This window comes from Oncorhynchus keta, chromosome 23 (genome assembly GCF_023373465.1).
Source record: "Oncorhynchus keta strain PuntledgeMale-10-30-2019 chromosome 23, Oket_V2, whole genome shotgun sequence".
NCBI classification, from domain to species: domain Eukaryota; kingdom Metazoa; phylum Chordata; class Actinopteri; order Salmoniformes; family Salmonidae; genus Oncorhynchus; species Oncorhynchus keta.
The window spans coordinates 1549042-1569243 of NC_068443.1; the positions used below are offsets into that span (position 1 = coordinate 1549042).

The 20202-nt window shown below is 46.7% G+C and overlaps 1 protein-coding gene across 4 annotated transcripts in view; it reads left to right on the plus strand.

The window, feature by feature from the left end:
- Positions 1-1901: 1901 nt before the first annotated feature.
- ankrd12 (ankyrin repeat domain 12) overlaps positions 1902-20202 on the plus strand; it is a 73511-nt gene continuing 55210 nt past the window's right edge. For 3 of the 4 annotated variants that reach the window (XM_052475931.1, XM_052475933.1, XM_052475934.1), the window contains exon 1: positions 1902-2065. The gene's annotated coding sequence lies outside the window, so the exon portion shown is untranslated. Of the gene's footprint in view, positions 2077-20202 lie in introns of all 4 variants that reach the window. The other variant, XM_052475932.1, reaches the window with a different exon arrangement.

Here is a 20202-nt window from a genome sequence, read left to right on the forward strand (position 1 = left end):
TAAATCTAGGTTGAAAATGAGCACCGATTCATAGACCTACTGTGTATCTATGAACAGCACCTTATACAGTGCACTACTTTTGACCAGGGCCCATAGGATGTAGTGCACTACTTTTGACCAGGGCCCATAGGATGTAGTGCACTACTTTTGACCAGGGGCCCATAGGATGTAGTGCACTACTTTTGACCAGGGCCCATAGGATGTAGTGCACTACTTTTGACCAGGGCCCATAGGATGTAGTGCACTACTTTTGACCAGGGCCCATAGGATGTAGTGCACTACTTTTGACCAGGGGCCCATAGGATGTAGTGCACTACTTTTGATCAGGGGCCCATAGGATGTAGTGCACTACTTTTGACCAGGGGCCCATAGGATGTAGTGCACTACTTTTGACCAGGGGCCCATAGGATGTAGTGCACTACTGTTGACCAGGGCCCATAGGGCTCTGCTACACAACTATTTTCAGGTCTCTCCAGAGATGTTCGATCAGGTTCGTGTCCACTCAAGGACACTCAGAGACTTGTCTAGTGCGCTACATAGGGAGGACGTATATCTATATAACATGGGGAGAGGGAGACCTCTCTCACTAGGATGTAAAGTGGAGCATTTATAATCATGTAAATTAAATGCCAATTTAATTGTTCTTGGTGTTGGATTGATTCTGTGTCAGTTGAGGTTAAAGACTTGCTAATGATCTCTTGATAATAAATGGATACATACATGCATATATATATATATATATACATACAGCAGTATTTACCTTAAAAATGGAGGTACCGTTCATTAGAATCAGCCGAGATTACATTCAAGGCAGATTTGACAAAAGTGAATCTCCTTTAAAAAATAACCCGAGAAAGAATAGGATCAAGAATCAATCTGTCAGCTGCTACATTTCACACAGCAATTACAACCAACTTGATTTATTTTATTGAGAGCGAAATTGAACTGAGTGTAAAGTAAAATGCACGTACACAAACACTGTTGTAAAACCTACATTTGCGATGCATTGCCTCTTTAAGCAGACAGCCTTGACAGATATGGTGCAATACCCTCATGTTCAAACCATGCCAATGATAATCTAAACGTACCCTAAACAAAGACTCCTCTGTTACAACCGCCTCTGTCATCTCCATTCATGCCCGGATGCTGATTGCTCGTCGCCGTGTATAAACCACTGCCCCTCCCCCCATTCTGATTTTTAAGCTTGTTTTCTTCCGCAATGTTAATATACCCCTACCGCGCATGCGCTTTAATAGTCATCTAATGCAAATATCACTGCGCCACAACAATCCAATGTCGCTAGAGTGGCAGGAATGATGCAACACATTTACGGAACTAGTATACAAGTCTATACATTCAGTTACAATAAAAAAAATATAAAAAATAAACGTTTCCACTGCACTAGTCTGATGACCTGCTTTGTGTTTCTTCTTCATCCGACATGTTCGAGAACATTCCCACCGGCCGCAGAGTCGAGCGGAAAAGATGACGTCACCGTCTCTCTCTCTCTCTCTCTCTCTCTCTCTCTCCCTCCCTCTCTCTCCCCGTCTCTCTCTCTCTCTACCAATGACACACAACAAGGTTCAACAAGCAAAATACTCCCCATTCTCTTGTCTCTAAACAGAATTTAAAATATATATCTATTAATATATGTATATTTAAAAAAAAAACCACTATAAATATGCATGCTAGTAAATAACGATGGTGATGCCAAAGCCTTTTCTATACGATTTTTTGTGTGTGTGTGAAATGTTTTAAAATGAGGTAAATCTGCTTGACATTACCCCCCCCCCTTCCCTGGGCTAAAGTGGACCACGTGACCGCTCTCCGCCAATGGGACAGACGTTTGGCATGTTTTTCTGCGCGTGGGGGGGGGGGTTTCCTCCTTGGAGACGGACGGACTGTTTTCAAACCCACAGCAATACAACTGGAAAACAGACGTCAGGCTAATACAGCTACTGTTCATGTCCCAATCATTTCAGGAAAATTACTCTTTATATTCACGTTGTTCATATTCATGGATGAACACGAATGAACAAGCGGAAAACAAAACGCATTGGAGAAGGTAAGCAGAAAGTACGATTTTTTTTATATATATATATACAAATATTTGTCCAATGTATCAGAACCCAGTTAGCCATCTGGCTAGTTAGCATGGTAGCTAACTTTTGGACGTAACTGCGTTCAAATAAATGTAATGTTGTGACACAGCGGGGTAGTTTTTGAGTTTGTTACGATCATGTGTTTTAGATACACGTGTGTATATTTCGTTACAGGCATTATTTTTTATTGTGGTTAAGTTGTTTTTTTTTTGCGCAGAAGAATATGGAGAATTGTAACGTGTGTTGCTAGTGTCGAGGGCAAAACGGGTTGACAACTAGCTGGCTAGTTGGTTGGTTAGCTGGCTAGTTGGTTGGTTAGCTGGCTAGTTGGTTGGTTAGCTGGCTAGTTGGTTGGCTAGTTGGTTGGTTAGCTGGCTAGTTGGTTGGCTGGTTGGCTAGTTGGTTAGCTGGCTAGTTAGTTGGTTAGCTTGCTAGTTAGCTGGTTAGCTTCAGTTAGCCGATGTTCATAGCGACGGTAACGAGGTGGAAAACGGCAATGGGGCTTTTCGCCTCAGCGGCCTTTTGTTTTATACTGGCTTGTTTTGTTCTCTAAACGTACCATAAGACTTAAAAATGTTCTCTAAACGTACCATGCTGCACAGTAAATTGACCAGCTTATGTTCGCATGTTTACGTTAGGAAACAAACTGGTTAAGTCATTTTTACGGTGGCTAAGCTAACTCTCATGACAAAAAATAAAATAAACGTTTGCGCCCAACGTAACGTAAGGCATGCTATTCTCTGAAAGCTAGCTTAACGCTAACTAAAATAGCTGCAGTTCTGTCCATATGCATTTTTATTAAAACTAAAATATTTGCCACATTGTATCTGTAATATGCACATTTGTAGCCACTGCACAGTCAAACGCGCTATCTGACACCTTTACAGGCAGCAGCCAATAATCTGGGGGTGTGTTGGATGATACAAAACTCTGTGTCTGTGGTGCGACCGTCCTTCGCTCTGGAAACCTTTTGTCTAAAAGGACGTATCGAGATATATATATATATATATATATATATATATATATATATATAATATAATATTCACACGGATCCTACGCAAAAGCAAGCCACTGGGTGCAGATGTGTCGCTGAAAATGACTTCAGACCATTCTCGTTCATGACAATGACAGACGAAACTCCTTTTACTGGATTTTCGCCGATAATGGATGCAGAATGAACTGTGTCCCCCCTGATGAAATATCAAATCAGCAGTGATTTTAATGTCTACCCTCCCATGCTGTTGCAGTATTTTGTAAAGCCTAATATCTGTACAATTCAGGTTAGAATTGATATCACACTATTGTTTTCAGTGAGGCGGCAATGATAACACTGAATCTATGGAGTTTCAAGTAGGCCAACATTTTATTAAAAAATATAATTTTATATGTGAAATCATATTTCTTAGTAAATATGTCTCGAACCCTACCCTAAATAGTAAAAGCATAGAAAAAAATGTGTAATAAAGACCTTAATTACAGAAAGCATAGTGAATAAACCCCTAGGTTTTCAGTCTTAGTCACAGACATGTTGAAAACAACTACAAGTCCTAATATATTTTACCAGAAATATTTGCTTTACGCCAAGAACTGTCATTTATTTGGCTCAATTACAGAATTCCGGTTTGAATGCGCTAATCAATATACTGAAATAAGTTCTAACCCTGCCTTCAATGATCGTGTCATTACATGTATTTAGTATTCACGTGCCTTTTATTTAGTACCAACCTACGCCCTGGCATTCACTACGAGGCCCACAAGACCACGGTCCTTTTATTTATCTTACTGTAATAGCCTAGCCTACCTAATATTTAGTACCAACCTACGCCCTGGCATTCACTACGAGGCCCACAAGACCACGGTCCTTTTATTTATCTTACTGTAATAGCCTAGCCTACCTAATATTTAGTACCAACCTACGCCCTGGCATTCACTACGAGGCCCACAAGACCACGGTCCTTTTATTTATCTTACTGTAATAGCCTAGCCTACCTAATATTTAGTACCAACCTACGCCCTGGCATTCACTACGAGGCCCACAAGACCACGGTCCTTTTATTTATTTTACTGTAATAGCCTAGCCTACCTAATATTTAGTACCAACCTACGCCCTGGCATTCACTACGAGGCCCACAAGACCACGGTCCTTTTATTTATCTTACTGTAATAGCCTAGCCTACCTAATATTTAGTACCAACCTACGCCCTGGCATTCACTACGAGGCCCACAAGACCACGGTCCTTTTATTTATCTTACTGTAATAGCCTAGCCTACCTAATATTTAGTACCAACCTACGCCCTGGCATTCACTACGAGGCCCACAAGACCACGGTCCTTTTATTTATCTTACTGTAATAGCCTACCTAATATTTAGTACCAACCTACGCCCTGGCATTCACTACGAGGCCCACAAGACCACGGCCCTTTTATTTATCTTACTGTAATAGCCTAGCCTACCTAATATTTAGTACCAACCTACGCCCTGGCATTCACTACGAGGCCCACAAGACCACGGTCCTTTTATTTATCTTACTGTAATAGCCTAGCCTACCTAATATTTAGTACCAACCTATGCCCTGGCATTCACTACGAGGCCCACAAGACCACGGCCCTTTTATTTATCTTACTGTAATAGCCTAGCCTACCTAATATTTAGTACCAACCTACGCCCTGGCATTCACTTATCATTAGGCCCACAAGACCACGGTCCTTTTATTTATCTTACTGTAATAGCCTAGCCTACCTAATATTTAGTACCAACCTACGCCCTGGCATTCACTACGAGGCCCACAAGACCACGGTCCTTTTATTTATCTTACTGTAATAGCCTAGCCTACCTAATATTTAGTACCAACCTACGCCCTGGCATTCACTACGAGGCCCACAAGACCACGGTCCTTTTATTTATCTTACTGTAATAGCCTAGCCTACCTAATATTTAGTACCAACCTACGCCCTGGCATTCACTACGAGGCCCACAAGACCACGGTCCTTTTATTTATTTTACTGTAATAGCCTAGCCTACCTAATATTTAGTACCAACCTACGCCCTGGCATTCACTCACGAGGCCCACAAGACCACGGTCCTTTTATTTATCTTACTGTAATAGCCTAGCCTACCTAATATTTAGTACCAACCTACGCCCTGGCATTCACTACGAGGCCCACAAGACCACGGTCCTTTTATTTATCTTACTGTAATAGCCTAGCCTACCTAATATTTAGTACCAACCTACGCCCTGGCATTCACTACGAGGCCCACAAGACCACGGTCCTTTTATTTATCTTACTGTAATAGCCTAGCCTACCTAATATTTAGTACCAACCTACGCCCTGGCATTCACTACGAGGCCCACAAGACCACGGCCCTTTTATTTATCTTACTGTAATAGCCTAGCCTACCTAATATTTAGTACCAACCTACGCCCTGGCATTCACTACGAGGCCCACAAGACCACGGTCCTTTTATTTATCTTACTGTAATAGCCTAGCCTACCTAATATTTAGTACCAACCTACGCCCTGGCATTCACTACGAGGCCCACAAGACCACGGCCCTTTTATTTATCTTACTGTAATAGCCTAGCCTACCTAATATTTAGTACCAACCTACGCCCTGGCATTCACTACGAGGCCCACAAGACCACGGTCTTTTCCGACTCCTCTTCGAGACCACAAAACATCATCACTTCTCAACAACAGTGACTCAATGACGCAGAACTAAACACGACAAGTATCTCCTGGTTCAAGTGCAGCGGCTGGACAAAGATCAGCACGAGAGGAATAAGAAATACAACAACGTCTAGTAACCTACTCTCTCCTATATATTCCGACCAGTCATTTGTTAACGCGGGCATTCGCTTTCGGTCTTGTAAGAAACGATCAAAATTTATCCTTCATTTTGTTTAAAAAAAAAAAAATTTGTAGTCAAGATTACATGAACATTACATTACATTTATGAAGCAATTCACATATCCAGTTTAATAGCAACCATATCACCTAGTCGACGACGTATGTTCCAGTTAGCAGCAACCAGCGAGCAAAATGGTAATGACTTGCACTGCGTCTTGGACTCTCACAATGAGTATAATGCCGTGTTTTGGGCTAATTGGGTCATTCATTTATCATTAAGGCCTTTAATATCATTAGTAAAAAGGACTTTTTTTTTTATATATTTTTTTTTATATAGCTTTACCTGATTTATAAAATAATTGGTAACTGGTTTCACAATAGCAGAGAATCATCTGTAGCACTGCTATTCAAGGCCTTGTAAAGAAAGGATGGCATTCCTATGCCTCTTGCAATGCCACGATAGTGGTTTTGATTCTCGGGGCCACTCGTACATGTATGTACTCATGACTGTAAGTTGCATTACATTTTATATTTAAACGTGTACATATTATACACCAGATTTCAACCCTCACTCAGAAGTGGACTAATGCCATTCCTGTGGAAATGGGAGACGAGAACAAAGCGACACTGTTTTGAAGAGTAGTGATGTTCAGTTTCGGTTGGAAATGGCCAGGGACCTCATGATACGATATTACCACGATGATAATAATAATAATATATGCCATTTAGCTGACGCTTTTATCCAAAGCGACTTACAGTCATGTGTGCATACATTCTACGTATGGGTGGTCCCGGGAATCGAACCCACTACCCTGGCGTTACAAGCGCCATGCTCTACCAACTGAGCCACAGAAGGACCACATACATAGGTGCAGATTTTCTATATGTATTGCGATTCGCTACGGTGATTTTTCTTAGTTTAGTTTTTTTTTGTAAATTTATTTATTTGCGATTCGATGTTCCTAACATATTGCTCACCGTATATATGTCTGCTACAGAGGGACAAGCGAGAGCCATGAGAAAACAACACGTTTTGATCGTGGAAATAACTGGTGAAAACAAACTGGCTCGTTTTTATTTCTCCACCTCTCCCTCCCCACCCATCACAGCCTTTTCTCTATTTCCATAGGCTACATCCATTGGTAGTTTGGATACCACAGATGTCAGTGTATGGTAGTTTGGATACCACAGATGTCAGTGTATGGTAGTTTGGATACCACAGATGTCAGTGTATGGTAGTTTGGATACCACAGATGTCAGTGTATGGTAGTTTGGATACCACAGATGTCAGTGTATGGTAGTTTGGATACCACAGATGTCAGTGTATGGTAGTTTGGATACCACAGATGTCAGTGTATGGTAGTTTGGATACCACAGATGTCAGTGTATGGTAGTTTGGATACCACAGATGTCAGTGTATGGTAGTTTGGATACCACAGATGTCAGTGTATGGTAGTTTGGATACCACAGATGTCAGTGTATGGTAGTTTGGATACCACAGATGTCAGTGTATGGTAGTTTGGATACCACAGATGTCAGTGGATGGTACCACCACCACCAGTCCCCCACCACCACCACAACCAGTCCACCACCACCACCACCAGTCCTCCACCTCACCACCACCAGTCCTCCACCTCACCACCACCAGTCCTCCACCTCACCACCACCAGTCCTCCACCTCACCACCACCAGTCCTCCACCTCACCACCACCAGTCCTCCACCTCACCACCACCAGTCCTCCACCTCACCACCACCACCAGTCCTCCACCTCACCACCACCACCACCACCAGTCCTCCACCACCACCACCACCACCAGTCCCCCACCACACCACCACCACCAGTCCCCCACCACCCCACCACCACCAGTCCCCCACCACACCACCACCACCAGTCCCCCACCACCACCAGTCCCCCACCACCACCAGTCCCCCACCACCACCACAACCCCACCACCACCACAACCCCCCACCACAACCCCACCACCACCACCACCTCACCCCACCACAACCCCACCACCACCACCACCAGTCCCCCACCACCCCCACCACCACCACCAGTCCCCCCACCACCACACCACCCCACCACCACCACCAGTCCCCCACCACCACCACCCCACCCAACCCCACCACCACCACAACCACCACCACAACCCCACCACCACCACACCACCAGTCCCCCACCACCCCACCACCACAACCAGTCCCCCCCACCACCACAACCAGTCCACCACCACCACCACAACCCCACCACCACCACAACCCCACCCCCACCACCACCACCTCCAACCCCACCACACCACAACCCCACCACCACCACACCAGTCCCCCACCACCCCACCACCACCACCAGTCCCCCCACCACCACAAGTCCCCACCACCACCACCCCACCCCACCACAACCCCACCACCACCACAACCCCACCACAACCCCACCACCACCACAACCAGTCCCCCACCACCACCACCAGTCCACCACCACCACCACCACCAGTCCACCACCACCACCAGTCCCCCACCACCACCAGTCCACCACCACCCCACCACCACCCCAGTCCACCACCAGTCACCCACCACCACCACCACCAGTCACCCACCACCACCACCACCAGTCCCCCACCACCACCACCACCAGTCCCCACCACCACCACCACCAGCCCCCCACCACCACCACCACCAGTCCCCCCCCACCACCACCACCAGTCACCCACCACCACCACCAGTCACCCACCACCAGTCCCGCACCACCACAACCAGTCCCGCACCACCACCAGTCCCCCACCACCACAACCAGTCCCCCACCACCCCACCACCAGTCCCCCACCACCACCACCAGTCCCCCACCACCACCACCAGTCCCCCACCACCACCATCAGAGCACCCCCAGTGGAAGAGGAGCATAGCCTCCCTCAAGGAGCCCCACCAGTCCCCCAGTGGAAGAGGCGCATAGCCTCCCTCAAGGAGCCCCACCAGTCCCCCAGTGGAAGAGGCGCATAGCCTCCCTCAAGGAGCCCCACCAGTCCCCCAGTGGAAGAGGCGCATAGCCTCCCTCAAGGAGCACTGCTTAGCCGTTTACTACATTATATCCTAATGCATTGATCTGGGTTTTTATATATTGACTGTAGTCTGGTCCTCAAGCTATGAGTGACTTATGAGTGACTTAGTGGGAACTTTGAAGAGCAAACACTAATTTACTCATCCTCCTCTCATGACATCATCGCTAACCATCTCATGACCTGTTGGGTCTTGTTCACTTGACCCCTGATAAGACAGTGTCTCTGTTCCCATAATAGAAGTTGTCGTTTGTGGCTGAGATCTCCTTCCCGTTAGTGATGGTGGGGTGGGGGGAAATCAGACGGGCACATATCGTAATATTACTTTAGGTTGACAGAGATATTTCATGTCAGTTATGATAGTTGTGTGTGTGGACGAAACCACAGTGTGTGTGTGTGTGTGTGTGTGTGTGTGTGTGGACGAAACCACTGTGTGTGTGTGTGTGTGGACGAAACCACTGTGTGTGTGTGTGTGTGGACGAAACCACTGTGTGTGTGTGTGTGTGGTGGACGAAACCACAGTGTGTGTGTGTGTGACGAAACCACAGTGTGTGTGTGTGGAAACCACAGTGTGTGTGTGTGGACGAAACCACAGTGTGTGTGTGTGGACGAAACCACTGTGTGTGTGTGTGGACGAAACCACAGTGTGTGTGTGTGTGTCGAAACCACAGTGTGTGTGTGTGTGTGTGTGTGTGTGACGAAACCACAGTGTGTGTGTGTGTGACGAAACCACAGTGTGTGTGTGTGTGTGGGGCGAAACCAGTGTGTGTGTGTGTGAAACAACAGTGTGTGTGTGTGTGTGTGAAACCACAGTGTGTGTGTGTGTGGGACGAAACCAGTGTGTGTGTGTGTGTGGACGAAACCACAGTGTGTGTGTGTGTGTGGACGAAACCACAGTGTGTGTGTGTGTGTGGGACGAAACCACAGTGTGTGTGTGTGTGTGTGGGACGAAACCACAGTGTGTGTGTGTGTGTGTGTGTGGGACGAAACCACAGTGTGTGTGTGGAAACCACAGTGTGTGTGTGGACGACCACAGTGTGTGTGTGTGGACGAAACCACAGTGTGTGTGTGGACGAAACCACAGTGTGTGTGTGGACGAAACCACAGTGTGTGTGTGGACGAAACCACAGTGTGTGTGTGGACGAAACCACAGTGTGTATGTGTGTGTGTGTGGACGAAACCACAGTGTGTGTGTGGACAAACCACAGTGTGTGTGTGGACGAAACCACAGTGTGTGTGTGTGGGACGAAACCACAGTGTGTGTGTGGTGTGAAACCACAGTGTGTGTGTGTGTGGTGTACGAAACCACAGTGTGTGTGTGGACAGAAACCACAGTGTGTGTGACGAAACCACAGTGTGTGTGTGTGTGTGTGGGACGAAACCACAGTGTGTGTGTGTGTGTGACGAAACCACAGTGTGTGTGTGTGTGGACGAAACCACAGTGTGTGTGTGTGTGGACGAAACCACAGTGTGTGTGTGTGTGGACGAAACCACAGTGTGTGTGTGTGTGGACGAAACCACAGTGTGTGTGTGTGTGGACGAAACCACAGTGTGTGTGTGTGTGTACGAAACCACAGTGTGTGTGTGTGTGTGGACGAAACCACAGTGTGTGTGTGTGTGTGTGTGTGTGGACGAAACCACAGTGTGTGTGTGTGTGTGGGACGAACCACAGTGTGTGTGTGTGTGTGGACGAAACCACAGTGTGTGTGTGTGTGTGGGACGAAACCACAGTGTGTGTGTGTGTGTGGACGAAACCACAGTGTGTGTGTGTGTGGACGAAACCACAGTGTGTGTGGACGAAACCACAGTGTGTGTGGACGAAACCACAGTGTGTGTGGACGAAACCACAGTGTGTGTGTGGACGAAACCACAGTGTGTGTGGACCACAGAAACCACAGTGTGTGTGTGTGGACGAAACCACTGTGTGTGTGTGTGTGTGTGGACGAAACCACAGTGTGTGTGGACGAAACCACAGTGTGTGTGTGTGTGTGGACGAAACCACAGTGTGTGTGTGTGTGTGTGGACGAAACCACAGTGTGTGTGTGGACGAAACCACAGTGTGTGTGTGTGGACGTGTGTGTGTGTGTGTGGACGAAACCACAGTGTGTGTGTGTGTGTGTGTGTGTGTGGAAACCACAGTGTGTGTGTGTGTGTGTGACGAAACCACAGTGTGTGTGTGTGTGGACGAAACCACAGTGTGTGTGGACGAAACCACAGTGTGTGTGTGTGTCCACGAAACCACAGTGTGTGTGGACGAAACCACAGTGTGTGTGTGTGTCCAACCACAGTGTGTGTGGTGTCCACAGTGTGTGTGTGGGCGAAACCACAGTGTGTGTGTGTGTGTGGACGAAACCACAGTGTGTGTGTGTGTGTGGACGAAACCACAGTGTGTGTGTGTGTGGACGAAACCACAGTGTGTGTGTGTGTGTGGACGAAACCACAGTGTGTGTGTGTGTGTGGTGGACGAAACCACAGTGTGTGTGTGTGTGTGGGCGAAACCACAGTGTGTGTGGACGTGGGCCACAGTGTGTGTGGACGAAACCACAGTGTGTGTGTGTGTGTGGAAAACCACAGTGTGTGTGTGTGTGTGTGTGGCGAAACCACAGTGTGTGTGTGTGTGTGTGTGTGTGTGTGTGTGTGTGGACGAAACCACAGTGTGTGTGTGTGTGTGTGGACGAAACCACAGTGTGTGTGTGTGTGTGTGGACGAAACCACTGTGTGTGTGTGGACAAAACCACTGTGTGTGTGTGTGGACAAAACCACTGTGTGTGTGTGTGGACAAAACCACAGTGTGTGTGTGTGTGGACAAAACCACTGTGTGTGTGTGTGGACAAACCACTGTGTGTGTGTGTGGACAAAACCACTGTGTGTGTGTGTGGACAAAACCACTGTGTGTGTGTGTGACAAAACCACAGTGTGTGTGTGTGTGTGTGTGTGGACAAAACCACTGTGTGTGTGTGTGTGTGGACAAAACCACTGTGTGTGTGTGTGTGTGTGGACAAACCACTGTGTGTGTGTGTGTGTGTGGACAAAACCACTGTGTGTGTGTGTGTGTGTGTGGACAAAACCACTGTGTGTGTGTGTGTGTGTGTGTGGACAAAACCACTGTGTGTGTGTGTGGACAAAACCACAGCGTGTGTGTGGACAAAACCACAGCGTGTGTGTGGACGAAACCACAGCGTGTGTGTGGACGAAACCACAGCGTGTGTGTGGACGAAACCACAGCGTGTGTGTGGACGAAACCACAGCGTGTGTGTGGACGAAACCACAGCGTGTGTGTGGACGAAACCACAGCGTGTGTGTGTGGACGAAACCACAGCGTGTGTGTGGACGAAACCACAGCGTGTGTGTGGACGAAACCACAGCGTGTGTGTGGACGAAACCACAGCGTGTGTGTGTGTGTGTGGACGAAACCACAGTGTGTGTGTGTGTGTGGACAAAACCACAGTGTGTGTGTGTGTGTGGATGAAACCACAGTGTGTGTGTGTGTGTGTGTGTGTGTGTGTGTGTGTGTGTGTGGACAAAACCACTGTGTGTGTGTGGACGAAACCACAGTGTGTGTGTGGACGAAACCACTGTGTGTGTGTGTGTGTGTGGACAAAACCACTGTGTGTGTGTGTGTGTGTGGACAAAACCACTGTGTGTGTGGACGAAACCACTGTGTGTGTGGACGAAACCACTGTGTGTATGGACGAAACCACAGCGTGTGTGTGGACAAAACCACTGTGTGTGTGTGTGTGTGTGTGTGTGGACAAAACCACTGTGTGTGTGGACGAAACCACAGCGTGTGTGTGGACAAAACCACTGTGTGTGTGTGTGTGTGGACAAAACCACTGTGTGTGTGTGTGTGTGGACAAAACCACTGTGTGTGTGGACGAAACCACTGTGTGTGTGGACGAAACCACTGTGTGTGTGGACGAAACCACAGTGTGTGTGTGGACAAAACCACAGTGTGTGTGTGGACAAAACCACAGTGTGTGTGTGGACAAAACCACAGTGTGTGTGTGTGTGGTGTGTGGACAAACCACAGCGTGTGTGTGGACAAACCACAGTGTGTGTGTGGTGTGTGGACAAACCACAGCGTGTGTGTGGTGTGTGTGACAAAACCACAGCGTGTGTGTGGTGTGTGTGTGGACAAAACCACAGCGTGTGTGTGGTGGACAAAACCACAGTGTGTGTGTGTGTGTGGACAAAACCACAGTGTGTGTGTGTGTGTGTGTGGACAAACCACTGTGTGTGTGTGGACAAAACCACTGTGGACAAAACCACTGTGTGTGTGTGTGTGTGTGGACGAAACCACTGTGTGTGTGTGGACGAAACCACTGTGTGTGTGTGGACGAAACCACAGTGTGTGTGTGTGGACGAAACCACAGTGTGTGTGTGTGTGTGGACAAAACCACCGTGTGTGTGTGGACGAAACCACAGTGTGTGTGTGTGTGTGGACGAAACCACAGTGTGTGTGTGTGTGTGTGGACAAAACCACTGTGTGTGTGTGGACGAAACCACAGTGTGTGTGTGTGTGTGGACGAAACCACAGTGTGTGTGTGTGTGTGGACGAAACCACAGTGAGTGTGTGGACGAAACCACCGTGAGTGTGTGTGTGTGGACGAAACCACAGTGTGTGTGTGTGTGTGGACAACCACTGTGTGTGTGTGGACGAAACCACAGTGTGTGTGTGGACAAAACCACTGTGTGTGTGTGGACAAAACCACTGTGTGTGTGTGGACGAAACCACAGTGTGTGTGTGTGTGTGTGTGGACGAAACCACAGTGTGTGTGTGGACGAAACCACAGTGTGTGTGTGGACGAAACCACAGTGTGTGTGTGGACGAAACCACAGTGTGTGTGGACGAAACCACAGTGTGTGTGGACGAAACCACAGTGTGTGTGTGGACGAAACCACAGTGTGTGTGTGGACGAAACCACAGTGTGTGTGTGGACGAAACCACCGTGTGTGTGTGTGGACGAAACCACCGTGTGTGTGTGTGGACGAAACCACTGTGTGTGTGTGTGTGGACGAAACCACTGTGTGTGTGTGTGTGGACAAAACCACTGTGTGTGTGTGTGTGGACAAAACCACTGTGTGTGTGTGGACGAAACCACTGTGTGTGTGTGGACGAAACCACAGTGTGTGTGTGGACGAAACCACCGTGTGTTTTATTTTTTATTTAACCAGGTATTCTAGTTGAGAACACCTTTATTTAACCAGGTATTCTAGTTGAGAACACCTTTATTTAACCAGGTATTCTAGTTGAGAACACCTTTATTTAACCAGGTATTCTAGTTGAGAACAAGTTCTCATTTACAACTGCGACCTGGCCAAGACAAAGCAAAGCTGTGCGACAAAAACAACATGGAATAAACAAAACATAGTCGATAATACAGTAGAACAAAAGAAAACAAAGTCTTTTGAGTGCAAGTGAGTTAAGGCAATAAATAGGCCTTGGTGGCAAACTAATTACAATATAGCAATTAAACTCTGGAAAGGTAGATGTGCAGAAGATGAATGTGCAAGTAGAGATACTGGGGTGCAAAGGAGCAAGATAAATAAATAAATAAATACTGTATGGGGATGAGGTAGGTAGATAGATGGGCTATGTACAGGTGCAGTGATCTGTGAGCTGCTCTGACAGCCGGTGCTTAAAGCTAGTGAGGGAGATATGGTTCTCCAGCTTCAGAGATTTTTGCCGTTCGTTCCAGTCATTGGCAACAGAGAACTGGAAGGAAAGACGACCAAAGGAGGAATTGGCTTTGGGGGTGACCAGTAAGATATACCTGCTGGAGTGCGTGCTACGAGTGGGTGCTGCTATGGTGACCAGTGAGATGAGGCGGGGCTTTACCAAGCAGAGACTTGTAGATAACCTGTAGCCAGTGGGTTTGGCGACCAGTATGAAACGAGGGCCAACCAACGAGAGCATACAGGTCACTATGGTGGGTAGTATATGGGGCTTTGGTGACAAAACGGATGGCACTGTGATAGACTGCATCCAATTTGTTGTGTAGAGTGTTGGAGGCTATTTTATAGACATCACTGAAGTCGAGGATGGTCAGTTTTACGAGGGTATGTTTGGCAGCATGAGTGAAGGATGCTTTGTTGCATATGGGAAGCCAATTCTAGTTTTAATTTTGGATTGGAGATGCTGAATGTGAGTCTGGAAGGAGAGTTTACAGTCTAACCAGACACCTAGGTATTTGTAGTTGTCAGAGCCGTCCAGAGTTGTGATGCTGGACGGGCGGGCAGGTGCGGGCAGCGATCGTTTGAAGAGCATGTATTTAGTTTGACTTGCATTTAAGAGCAGTTGGAGGCCACGGAAGAAGAGTTGTATGGCATTGAAGCTCTTCTGGAGGTTAGTTAACAGTGTCCAAAGAAGGGCCAGAAGTATACAGAATGGTGTCGTCTGCATGGAGGTGGATCAAAGACTCACCAGCAGCAAGAGCAACATCATTGATGTATACAGAGAAGAGTCGGCCTGAGGATTGAACCCTGTGGCACACCCATAGACTGCCAGAGGTCCAGACAAAAGGCCCTTCGATTTGAACTCTGTCAGAGAAGTAGTTGGTAAACCAGGCGAGGCAATCATTAGAGAAACCAAGGCTGTCCAGTCTGTCAATAAGAATGTGGTGATTGACAGAGTCGAAAGCCTTGGCCAGGTCGATGAAGACGGCTGCACAGTAATGTCTCTTATCGATGGCGGTTATGTCATTTAGGACTTTGAGCGTGGCTGAGGTGCACCCATGACCAGCGGGTTGCTGTGGAGGGTGCAGGGCAGTTGACCGGGGTAGGGGCAGCCAGGTGGAAAGCATGACCAGCCATAAAGAAATTATTATTGAAATTCTCAATTATAGTGGATTTATCGGTGGTGACAGTGTTTCCTTACCTCAGAGCAGTGGGCAGCTGGAAGGAGGTGCTCTTATTCTCCATGAACTTTACAGTGTCCCGGAACTTTTTTGAGTCAGTACTACAGGACGCAAATTTCTGTTAGGAAAGCTAAGGCTAGCTTTTTCAAACTGCTTGTGTATATTTGTTCCAAACTTCCCTGAAAAATTGCATATCACGGTGGCTATTCGATGCTAAATGCAGAACGCCACAGGATGTTTTTGTGCTGGTCAAGGGCATACAGGTCTGGAGTTGAACCAATGACTATATCTATTCCTAGTTCTAAATTTTTTGAATGGGGCATGCTTATTTAAGATGGTGAGGGAGGCACTTTTAACGCATAGCCAGGCATCATCTACTGACGGGATGAGGTCAACGGGATGAGGTCAACGGGATGAGGTCAACGGGATGAGGTCAATGGCATTCCAGAATACTCCGACCAGGTCAATTAGAAAGGCCTGCTCGCAGAAGTGTTTTAGGGAGCGTTTGACAGTGATGAGGGGTGGTCGTTTGGTTACAGACCCATTACAGATGCAGGCATCGCCGAGAGCTTGATTGAAAACAGCAGAGGTGTATTTGGAGGGCGAGTGAGTTAGGATGACATCTATGAGGGTGCCCGTGTTTACGGATTTGGGGTTGTACCTGGTTGGTTCATTGATTAATTTGTGTGAGACTGAGGGCATCAAGCTTGGATTGTAGGATGGCTGGGGTGTTAAGCATGTCCCAGTTTAGGTCACCTAGTAGCACGAGCTCAGAAGATAGATGGGGGGCAATCAGTTCACATATGGTGTTGAGGGTACCTATCTTTGCAGTAGATTGCAACACCGCCCCCTTTGGCAGTTCTATCTTGGCGGAAAATGTTATAGTTTGCGATGGAGATTTCAGAGTTTTTGGTGGTTTTCCTAAACCAGGATTCAGACACGGCTAAGACATCTGGGTTGGCAGAGTGTGCTAAAGCAGTGAGTAAAACACACTTAGGGAGGAGGCTTCTAATGTTAACATGCATGAAACCAAGGCTATTACGGCTGCAGAAGTCAACCAATGAGAGCACATGTGGAGTAGGAGTGGAGCTAGGCACTGCAGGGCCTGGATTAACCTCTACACCACCAGAGGAACAGAGTAGGATAAGGGTGCGGCTAAAGGCTATAAGAACTGGTCGTCTAGCACGTTCAGAACGTAGAGTAAAAGGAGCATATTTCTGGGCACGAGAGACTAGATTCAGACAAAGGTAAGGTAGGATGTGAGAACATTGGAAGTAAACCTAGGGATTGAGTAATGATGCGAGAGATATAGTCTCTAGAGATGTTTAAACCAGGTGATGTCATCATATATGTAGGAGGTGGAACAACACGGTTGGTTAAGGCATATTGAGCAGCGCTAGAGGCTCTACGGTGAAATAAGACAGTAATCACTAACCAGGACAATAATGGATGAGGCATATTGATATTAGCGAGAGGCATGCGTAGCCAAGTGAAAACAAAATGACTGTGTGTGTGGACAAAACGACTGTGTGTGTGTGGACAAAACGACTGTGTGTGTGTGGACAAAACGACTGTGTGTGTGTGGACAAAACGACTGTGTGTGTGTGGACAAAACGACTGTGTGTGTGTGGACAAAACGACTGTGTGTGTGTGGACAAAACGACTGTGTGTGTGTGGACAAAACGACTGTGTGTGTGTGGACAAAACGACTGTGTGTGTGTGGACAAAACGACTGTGTGTGTGTGTGGACAAAACGACTGTGTGTGTGTGTGGACAAAATGACTGTGTGTGTGTGTGGACAAAATGACTGTGTGTGTGTGTGTGTGTGGACAAAATGACTGTGTGTGTGTGTGTGTGTGGACAAAACGACTGTGTGTGTGTGTGGACAAAACGACTGTGTGTGTGTGTGTGTGGACAAAACGACTGTGTGTGTGTGTGTGTGGACAAAACGACTGTGTGTGTGTGTGTGTGGACAAAACGACTGTGTGTGTGTGTGTGTGGACAAAACGACTGTGTGTGTGTGTGTGTGTGTGACAAAATGACTGTGTGTGTGTGGACAAAATGACTGTGTGTGTGTGGACAAAATGACTGTGTGTGTGTGTGGACAAAATGACTGTGTGTGTGTGTGGACAAAATGACTGTGTGTGTGTGGACAAAATGACTGTGTGTGTGTGTGGACAAAATGACTGTGTGTGTGTGTGGACAAAATGACTGTGTGTGTGTGGACAAAATGACTGTGTGTGTGTGGACAAAATGACTGTGTGTGTGGACAAAACGACTGTGTGTGTGTGACTGTGAGACTGTGAGACTGTGAGACTGTGTGTGTGTGTGAGACTGTGTGTGTGTGAGACTGTGTGTGTGTGTGTGGACAAAACGACTGTGTGTGTGTGTGTGTGTGTGGACAAAACGACTGTGTGTGTGTGTGTGTGTGTGTGTGGACAAAATGACTGTGTGTGTGTGTGGACAAAATGACTGTGTGTGTGTGTGTGGACAAAATGACTGTGTGTGTGTGTGGACAAAATGACTGTGTGTGTGTGTGGACAAAATGACTGTGTGTGTGTGTGTGGACAATGACTGTGTGTGTGTGTGTGTGTGTGGACAATGACTGTGTGTGTGTGTGTGTGTGGACAAAATGACTGTGTGTGTGTGGACAAAATGACTGTGTGTGTGGACAAAACGACTGTGTGTGTGTGGACAAAACGACTGTGTGTGTGTGTGGACAAAACGACTGTGTGTGTGTGTGGACAAAATGACTGTGTGTGTGGACAAAATGACTGTGTGTGTGTGGACAAAATGACTGTGTGTGTGTGGACAAAATGACTGTGTGTGTGTGTGTGTGTGTGTGACTGTGTGTGTGAGTGTGTGTGTGTGTGAGACTGTGTGTGTGTGTGACTGTGTGTGTGTGTGTGTGGACAAAACGACTGTGTGTGTGTGGACAAAATGACTGTGTGTGTGTGGACAAAATGACTGTGTGTGTGTGTGGACAAAATGACTGTGTGTGTGTGTGGACAAAATGACTGTGTGTGTGTGTGGACAAAATGACTGTGTGTGTGTGTGGACAAAATGACTGTGTGTGTGTGTGTGGACAAAATGACTGTGTGTGTGTGTGTGGACAAAATGACTGTGTGTGTGTGTGTGGACAAAATGACTGTGTGTGTGTGTGTGGACAAAATGACTGTGTGTGTGTGTGTGGACAAAATGACTGTGTGTGTGTGTGTGGACAAAATGACTGTGTGTGTGTGTGTGGACAAAATGACTGTGTGTGTGTGTGGACAAAATGACTGTGTGTGTGTGTGTGGACAAAATGACTGTGTGTGTGTGGACAAAATGACTGTGTGTGTGTGTGTGGACAAAATGACTGTGTGTGTGTGTGTGGACAAAATGACTGTGTGTGTGTGTGTGACAAAATGACTGTGTGTGTGTGTGGACAAAATGACTGTGTGTGTGTGTGGACAAAATGACTGTGTGTGTGTGGACAAAATGACTGTGTGTGTGTGTGGACAAAATGACTGTGTGTGTGTGTGGACAAAATGACTGTGTGTGTGTGTGGACAAAATGACTGTGTGTATGTGTGTGTGGACAAAATGACTGTGTGTATGTGTGTGTGGACAAAATGACTGTGTGTATGTGTGTGTGGACAAAATGACTGTGTGTATGTGTGTGTGGACAAAACGACTGTGTGTGTGTGTGGACAAAATGACTGTGTGTGTGTGTGTGGACAAAATGACTGTGTGTGGACAAAATGACTGTGTGTGGACAAAATGACTGTGTGTGGACAAAATGACTGTATGTGTGTGTGTGGACAAAATGACTGTGTGTGTGTGTGGACAAAACGTGTGTGTGTGTGTGTGTGTGTGTGTGGACAAAATGACTGTGTGTGTGTGTGGAAATCTAAAATCTGTCTGTCCAAGTTTCTAAGTAATGTAGATCTTGGACCAAGTCCCTCTCTCCTAAGAAGAAGAATCATCATCTGTTCTACATTATATATTTCTACATGAAACTCTCAGCCAGCTCTTGTTTTTGAGACCACATTCATGACATTTGGGCTGATTCATTTAAGTGATGATGACGATGAAGTAGTTGTAAGCAACTCAGTGATACATTCACGCGGTCTCACCAAGCAGTCGTTTCCTGTGATATTTAGTTGTGTTACACACAGGAAAGAAACTCGAGCCTCCGTCTCAGTCCCTCGTTTCTCTCTGATGACATAACAGCCTACAAGGTTTTTGAACACGTGGTTTTTGCTTCTGAGGGAAATCCCATGAAACTATCGGTTTTTTAAATTTTTTATGTCAAGTTAGCCTTATTTTTTTATTTTTATTATTATTATTTTTCTGGTTCTTT